The sequence below is a fragment of the Fringilla coelebs genome (genome assembly GCF_963513975.1).
Source record: "Fringilla coelebs genome assembly, chromosome: 22".
NCBI classification, from domain to species: domain Eukaryota; kingdom Metazoa; phylum Chordata; class Aves; order Passeriformes; family Fringillidae; genus Fringilla; species Fringilla coelebs.
In genome coordinates, this window is record NC_140048.1 from 6,974,987 (window position 1) to 6,983,259 (window position 8,273).

Genomic DNA, 8,273 nt, shown 5'->3' on the forward strand with positions numbered 1-8,273 from the left:
CGGGAGCGGGGCCGGGCGGGCAGCGCCAGGGATGCTGCGCTGGCCGCCCGTCCGTGTGCCGCCGTCTGTTGGCTTTTTTGCTTTTTTCATCTCCCTTAGTTCTGTCAACTCGCTGCATCCAACAACAAAACGGGGCCCACCCCTTCTGTCCCTCATGACTATTCATTAAAGCACAGGGCAGGCCCCAGCTTGCCCAGTGATGGACTGGGCGATACCAACCATCCCCACTGCAGGGAGAGCAGGGGTCCAGCTCCACCAGCAAACCTGCCCAGATGCCGTTCCCCAAAGCTTCTTCCAGCCACACAGAGCTGGAGACCTGCTGGGCTGGCAGCTGTCACCAGCACAATGAGGTGCCCACCCTGGAACTGACCAGGCAGGGCAATGGCTCTGTGAGAGCTCCGTGTTTGGGAGATGTGGAGTTGTCTATGGATGGATGGATGGATGGATGGATGGATGGATGGATGGATGGATGATCTAGAGGGACAGACAGCAATAGTTAGGGATAGATGCCTGACAGAGCATTGGGGTGACCTGCTCAGTGCCACCGAGCGCCAGCACCACTGTGGCACCGATGTGTGCCAAGAGCAGCGGGAATCAGCATGGACTGAGTGGTCCCTCCCCTCTCCTGCATTCCCCTCGGGCTGTTGGCATCCCGTTACCAGAGCCCTTCTTGTCCAGAGCCCTTCTTGTCCGGAGTCCTTCTTGTCGCGCACCCCAGGCTGCTCCGGCCCCTCCGGGCTCGGCTTTGCATACAGCAGGAGCGAGGGGAAAGGCGAGGCTCGCTCAGCGAGGGGCACAGCCACAATTAGCAGCACTCTGCCCTGCTCCTGCCCGCTGTGAAAGGCCGCGGAAGGGAGGGAAAGCGAGCGGAAAGCGAGGGAAAAGGGGCTGGGGGAGGGGAGGCAAGCTGTCGGCGAGGGAAACATCGAGTTTCTGGAGGGAAAGAGCGAGTTTCCGGAGGGAAATATCTTCTCCCCGCAGGGAGACGCAGCCAACAGCCGGGGCAGCCCCAGGGATGCTCCCGGGCATCGCTGACACGCCCAAGCGGCCGGGATGTCTCGCACGGCCGCGATGCTTTTCCCAGACTTTGTCTCGGACAGAAGCAAAGGTTTCTGGCAGGAAGGGCAGCGGCACGGACCGGGGGCTGTGCTGCGAGCACGGAGTGCCCCTCCAGCTGCTCTGCCTCCGCAGCAGCTCTCAATGGCTTTTGTCCCAGAGCGAATGACACTCTGCTGCTGTTCTGTACTCACCTAGGGCTCCGGGCCCCGCTGCTGCCTGCACTGATGCTGTCTAACAGTAAATATCCGGTTTTACTGACCCTTGTGCCATTGATTCACCCTCACCAGTGCCAGCAAGGTTGATTTATGAACCAGCAAACACTCCAGTACCTCCCCCACAGCCCCCAGCCCACCCCTGCAGGGAATTCCAGCGTGTGCCCGGCTCAGGTCCCCATCCCTGCTGTGTGAGCACACTCACCATCACCGAGTCAGTCACCCCTCTCATCTGGAACACGTCCATCGTGACCTCTGTGCTGTTGGAGACCTCATTGCTGCTGCTAGGGTTGGCTGGAGGCAGGTCAAAGTAGGTGCTGTCTGGTTCCCTGAGCAGGAGGTGAGGGCACAGTCATCTCCCAGCTCTCCAGCACAGCCTGTGCCACCACCACCACCCCCCAGAAACTCACAGTCCCCTCAAACCTCGTCCCTTTCCCAACTTCTTCCTCCATCCTCTGCTTTTATTTCCACCTGGCAGAGCTGTAGATGTAGGAAATTCTGCATCCACCCAGCTACTCCAGCATATCTGTCACCTTGGGATGTCTTTACGTGAGAGGACCAAGGAAGGAAGATTAAATGAAGCACAATCCTTCTCCCTTGCTGGATTAGAGCATGAGGCTCACAGGCCAGAAGACTTGCAAACATCTTGGTGGGGCTGGAAGATGTTTAATTTTGGAATTAAGGGTCCCACCTTGAAGGGAGCTCTGCTCTGACCCTGTCACTGTCCCCATGCTGCCCTGGAGCATTTTACAGACGTGGCAAATGGAATGCCATGAGCAGAGTCTGAAACCAGGGAGCCAAATTTGCCAGGTGGCAAAGGTGTCTGTGGAAAGCAGAGGATGCAAAAGGAAATTTGTCTTTGTCAAAGAGCCACTGCTGCCTCTGAACACCCCCCACGGGGAATGAGCCCACCCCACTTACAGTGAGCTCCAGAGGTGCTCGAAGGTGGGGCCTTCATCAGCTGGGGATGGCTGGGACATCTTCACGGCAGGGGAGTCTGACAGAGGATAGATCACCCTGGGGGAAAGGGAAACAGCAGGGTTAGTGCTGCCAGAGTGCTGTGCTGTGCTGGGCTGTGCTATTCCGTGCTGTGCCATTCTGTGCTGTGCCATTCTGTGCTGTGCCATTCTGTGCTGTGCCATTCTGTGCCGTGCCATTCTGTGCCGGGCTGTGCCATCTCACTCCAGCAAAGCAGCTCTCCAAGGAATCCCTCAATCCCAACTCCCTCCCAGCAGCACAGCAGGGACCAGAGAGCCCTGGAGCTCGTGGCAGGGGACACACGGGTCAGGGACCCAGGGTCCCTTGTGAGGGACACACAAGATCAGAGCCCCCAGAGCCATCATGGGGACACCCAGGACCAGAGACCCTCAGAGCCATCATGGGGACACAGAGCACCAAAGACCCCCAGAACCACCATGGGGACACCCAGAACCAGATCCCCCCAGGACCATCGCAGGGACACTTAGGAGCAGAGCCCCCCAGAGCCCCCCATGAGTGACCACAGCACTGGCCACCCCCGTGGCCCATGGTGGGGGCAGTGCCCACAGCCCAGCAGGGCAGGCAGGGATGAGCCAAGCTCAGCAGAATGAACCCGTTTTTCACCCAAAGCCTCCCGGACGCTGCTGCACAGTCATAACCAGAGCCACGCTCACTCCAGTTCATTCCCCCCGTCCCTGCAGGAGCATTCTTGGAGCAAAGCAGCCCAGCCCAGCTCTCCCCGTGTGCCCAGAGCCTCTCAGAGCCAGCAGCTGCAGCCGGAAGTTTCACGGAGCCATCTTGAGCCTCGTGCTGCCTTCCCCTCTGGGCAACCATCATCCTCCTCCCTCAGCCTCTCCCTGCAAGCAGCAGGACCTCTCCCCTGCCCTGGCTGACACCCCCAGGCACAACTGGCTGTCCCTTTTCCCCACGCTGGTGTTGGCATCCCATCTCATAGTGAAAACCTGACACATTCCTGTCCTCCCTCCTTGGGCGGGGGCTGCTGAGTGCAGGGCTGAGCCAGGGGTGCTCCAGTGCAGGGCAGCTGCTCCTTGAGCCAGGGATGCTCCAGTGCAGACTGGCTGCTCCCTGAGCCAGGGATGCTGGAGTACAGGGCAGCTGCTCCCTGAGCCAGGAACACTCAGGTAGAGACCCTGGGACTCAGCTAGGGATCTGCTGGCTGCAGGGGAGGGAGTTAAAATGAAAGCAGGGAAGTTTTCCCCGTCGGTTTTGACAAAACACAGCATCCGCAGCCACCCTGCCTGGAGGAATTCCCACGGCACAGGAGGGCACAGGAGGGCACAGGAGGACACAGGAGGGCACAGGAGGGCACAGGAGGGCTCGTTCCTCACGGGTCCCATATCAGAGAGAGCTAAAAGCAGAGTCTGATGTCCTCCCATCCCTCCTCACCCCACGTGTGACACCCAGAGAAATGAAAGGAGCCACGGGCAGCTCAGAGAGAAGCCCAGAACAGATGCAGGTGACAGAACAGGACTGCTGGCGCTCTTACCCTTCTTCCATGCTGCTTTTCCTGGCCCAGGGCAGCTTCAGGAAGTAGCCAGGCCTTTTCCTCCCGAGGAGAAAGCACCTCTGCACCGCCCCGGCTGTGCGGTCATCAGGGGTGACACCAGCTCTAACCACGTGGCCGCTCTCGTTTTCAGAAGGGAACAAATCTGACTATTTTAAGGGCGTTTCAGAAGTTCCCTTTCACTCTATCAAAGCACAACGTGGCTGTGCAAAGCCAGGCCAGCTTCCTCTCGTGTTTGAGCTCTGAACTGAGGGGTACCAGGGGAAGCTGGGGTGGTGGGGGCTGTTAAAGCACATCCCTGCTGCTCTGATCCCTGCTCATCACCTCTGCAGCAGGACTGACAGCCCAGCAGCAAGCACCTGGGCTGGTAAAGAATTTACCAACCAATTTACCTACAAATAGGGCTCCCCAAAATTTGTCTGGTGCTGATCTAATTCCCTCTGGAAGGAGGTGCCGTGGAAAGCCCTGTTTCAGGGATTAGTGGAGGCATTCACATTTTTGGGGAGCTGGGAAAGCACTGTGATGGTGAGGTCCTGCAGAAGGAAAAGTCGCCCTGTGGGAAGCAGTGGGAGCTTTGTGCAGCACCAAAATCAAAGGTAAATTAGGAGGAGCTTCAGAGCCTAATCCTGCATTGCTCTGGAAGCATTCCTGGTGGCTGGGATGCAATTCCTGTGCCCAAGGCTGGGCAGATGGCACCTGGGGCTGAGCCCAGGAGCAGCCACAGCCCAGCTCAGCTCCCTGCTGTCACCTGGGGGGCTTCACCCTCACTTCTTCCAGCAAGAGCTCTCCAGCCAGACTCCCCCAAGAGGATTATCACCTGCAGAGACCCCAAGCTGCTCATTAAAGGGGAGATCTCCTCTCCCAGGGAAAGGGTGCAGCAAGGAGAATTGCAGCAAGGAATTCTCCATCCCTCCCACCTCAATGTGCCAGGGAGGCAGTGGGGGATGATTGGCACAGCTGGCACAGCTCGGGAGGGACCTGCACTGGATTTATTGTAGGTTTATAAGGGAAAAAAGATGGAAAAGGGCAAACCAGGGGGTTGGTGCTGGGATCCAGGGTTGCCGGCGGGATTTGCCGGCGTTCATCGGGAGAGCCGCACTCCAGCGTTCCCTGGGTTGCTGCTTCCCTCTGTTGCTAGTCAGGGCATTGCAGGGAGGCTGCACACGGGAAAAGAGTCCGGCAGCGGGGAGAGAAAACCTGCCGAGAGGCGATGCCCCACCTCCGGGCCCCCTGGGACCCGGCTGCCACCCCCGGGATGCGGGAGCTGCGCTTCCCTCTGCCCCGGGAGCTTCCCTGAGAACGGCCACTGAAATCCTGCCCAAAGATTAGTATGGAAAAGCTCCACGTACTCGGTTTTCCACGGTACTGCTGAACCCCAGCCCCAGAGACAGAGGGAGAAGGAAAAGCAGGGACCAAGGTCCCTACAGCCACCCCAGTATGGGAGAAAAACTCCCTGGAGAAGAGAGGAGATGAACCTCAGCCCATCCAAGCACGCCTCACTCACGTGTTGTGACCACAGAGGTCACATAATAAATACAATAAAAATTCTAATAAATACTAGAATGATTAATAAGGTCTAACAGATAATTGGAATGATTATAAACTCAACTTTTTCATCACAATGGGCACCGTGGGCTCTCAGCCTTGCTGGGAACTGGCTGGGTTTGCCCACTGAGTTTCTGCACTCTCTGCAAGGAGCATCTTTGGCTCACTGTTGACTTCAGGGCTCAGGTTCAGCACCAGAAATGCTCAGAATTTGTTATTCACTGCTATCCTGCCCCTCCAACAGCCCAGAAGGAAACATGACAGGGGTTTACAGCCACCTGAAGGGGAGATAAGTGCACAAATCTGATGTAACAGGGTTGTAACCAATTCCTAAGGACCCTTTGGGAGAGCAGGAATTCTGAGAGCTGTTTCCACCTCTCACATGGAGCTGCTCCATGACTTGGGAACTGGTCCTGGCCTTTCTCTCCTCCTCACAAAGCCCATCAGGCTTATCCAGCCCACAGCAAACAATTTAATGTCTGAAAAAAATGCTGCCAGTCCCATGGTGCCAACACTGCCCTGTGCTATCATTCATTTGTCCCAGACTGTTAAAATGCAAAATGAGGTTTGTAAAAGCAATGGAGAGGCAGGGAGCTTTCCTGCAGCTGGGATCTCAGGACCCTTCCATGGGGTCCAGCAGCTTATCAACTATTTTCTCCCAAGGTGGAGGCAGAAATCCTCTCAAGATGGGGCAGGAGGCTGAGGCTGCTGCTCCCCCTCCCTCCCTGGCAGCCCTGCACAGGGACCTGGGCCACCTGCATCCCACCAGCATCCAGCCCCTCTCCACTCCTTTTCCCATGCAAGGTTCCTCCAAAAGCGCTCTCACTCCAGAGTTAAAGCACTTGGGAGCAAACTTCCCAAAAAAGTTTTCCAGAAAAAGCACCAGTCCAGCTGGTACCTGCAGTTTTTCCCTTAAAAGATACAAGCATGGCTTGCTTTTCATTCGCAAAAACAAGAGGGAAAATAACATGAAATAGAAACTTTAAAGAAGGCAAACTAATAGAAAACTTTCAGTCGAGAGAAGCACTTCAATATCGTGTCACACCCCTGCCACAAATCATCCTCCAGCTGCATTACCCAGAAACTCACACACCCCCAGAGCTAGGGGCTTCCTCTTGTAGGTTTTTTTTTTCCTCCTACCTGAGTTTTGAGCTCCCCCGGAGGTTTCCCGCAGGCAGGAGCGGCCTGGGGTTGAGGAACTACGTTATTTACTGCCCTGCACGGGAGTAGCGTCCCGGTCGCCAAGGCAATGACATTGGAGCCGCTGAAAGCTGTGTGAAAAGTGAGGCAAAAGCTCCTGCGCTCCTTCCTGCCATAGGAGGCAGCTGCGAAGGGGGTGGGGAGTGCTCAGCCGAGCGTGCCAGGGAATTAAAGCTGGTCACCAGTGCGGGATGCTGGAGCGGGGCCGCTCGGTGTGGGAACCCAGAGCACACAGGGAATATTTCTGTGCCTGCTCTGGGGTGCCCTGACCCCCAGGACAGCACTGACTCATTCATGGAGAAAGTTTCCCAGACTACAAGAGAGACCAGAATCCACAAAAGTGTGAAATAGATTATAGAGAGCAGTGCAGGTGGATCACTGGGTGAGAAATTGAGGGTTTGGGATTTTTAGGGTGTTGTGGATGGGAGCAAGGTGGAGGGCACAGGGGGCTGTCCTGGGTTTCTTCTTCATGCTGCTTCTTCCTCCTCCTCCATGGGTTTGGGTGGCATTTTGTCATTGGGCAAATTTGGGACCAGTTGTTGGGTTAAAAGGGAAAATGATCCAGGTGTCAGTTCTTAACTGGATAGTTTAGTCTGAACAGCCCTTGTACCAAGAGATTGTTGGCCATTCTGTGCCTTGTAATGAAAAGCTGCAGAACTCACAGCAGTGAGACTGTTTCACTGATAAGAAATAATAAAACCTGAGTGTGAACATGAACTGCTGTCTGCAGTGCCTTCAGTCCAGACCCAGATAAACCCACAGCTGGCACCCCTTCAGCCTGGCAGCAGGGCTGGGCTTTAGTCAGCCACAGGGGACACGGTTTGGGTCAGAGGGGCGCTCAAAGATCATCTGGTTCCACCCCTGCCATGGCAGGGACATTTTTCACTGTCCTGGGTTGCTGCAAACCCCATCACAGAATCTCAGAATCACAGAGTGATGAGGTTGGAAGAGACCTCCAAGATCCTCGAGTCCAACCCATGCCCTGACACCTCAACCAGACTATAGCACCAAGTGCCATGGCCAGGCTTTTTTAAACACTTCCAGAGATGGCGATTCCACCACCTCCCTGGGAAGAGCATTCCAGTACTTTGTTATTCTTTCAGTGAAAAATCTTTTCCTAATATCCAACCCATCCCTTCCCTGCCGTAGCTGGAGGCTGTGTCATCTGGTTCTACAACCTCCCTTCAGGGTCCAACCCAGCCTTGGGTACTGCCAGGGATGGGGCATCCAGCAAAGGGCACCCAGGAGGATCAAGGAGGTTCTTCCCCTCCTCAGATGGGTGGGCTGAGCAGGTTTGGTGTTTGCATTCAGCCAAGTGACCAGGTGGGATGGAAGGATGTTGAGATGTTTGAGCATGTCCAGAGGAGGCAACGAGGCTGGAGAGGGGCTGGGAACACAAACCCTGTGAGGAACCACTGAGGGAGCTGGGGGTGCTCAGCCTGGAGAAGAGGAGGCTCAGAGGTGCCCTTATTGCTCTCCACACCTTCCTGAAGGGGACTGTACACAGGTGGGGTCGGTCTCTTCCACCGGGCAGCTCTGACAGAACCAGAGGACACAGCCTCCAGCTATGTCAGGGAAGGTACAGGTTGGATATTAGGAAGAAATTTTTCACCCAAAGAATAACAAAGTCCTGGAATGCTCTTCCCAGGGAGGTGGTGGAATCACCATCTCTGGAAGTGTTTAAAAAAAGCCTGGCCATGGCACTTGTTGCTATAGTCTGGTTGAGGTGTCAGGGCATGGGTTGGACTCAATGA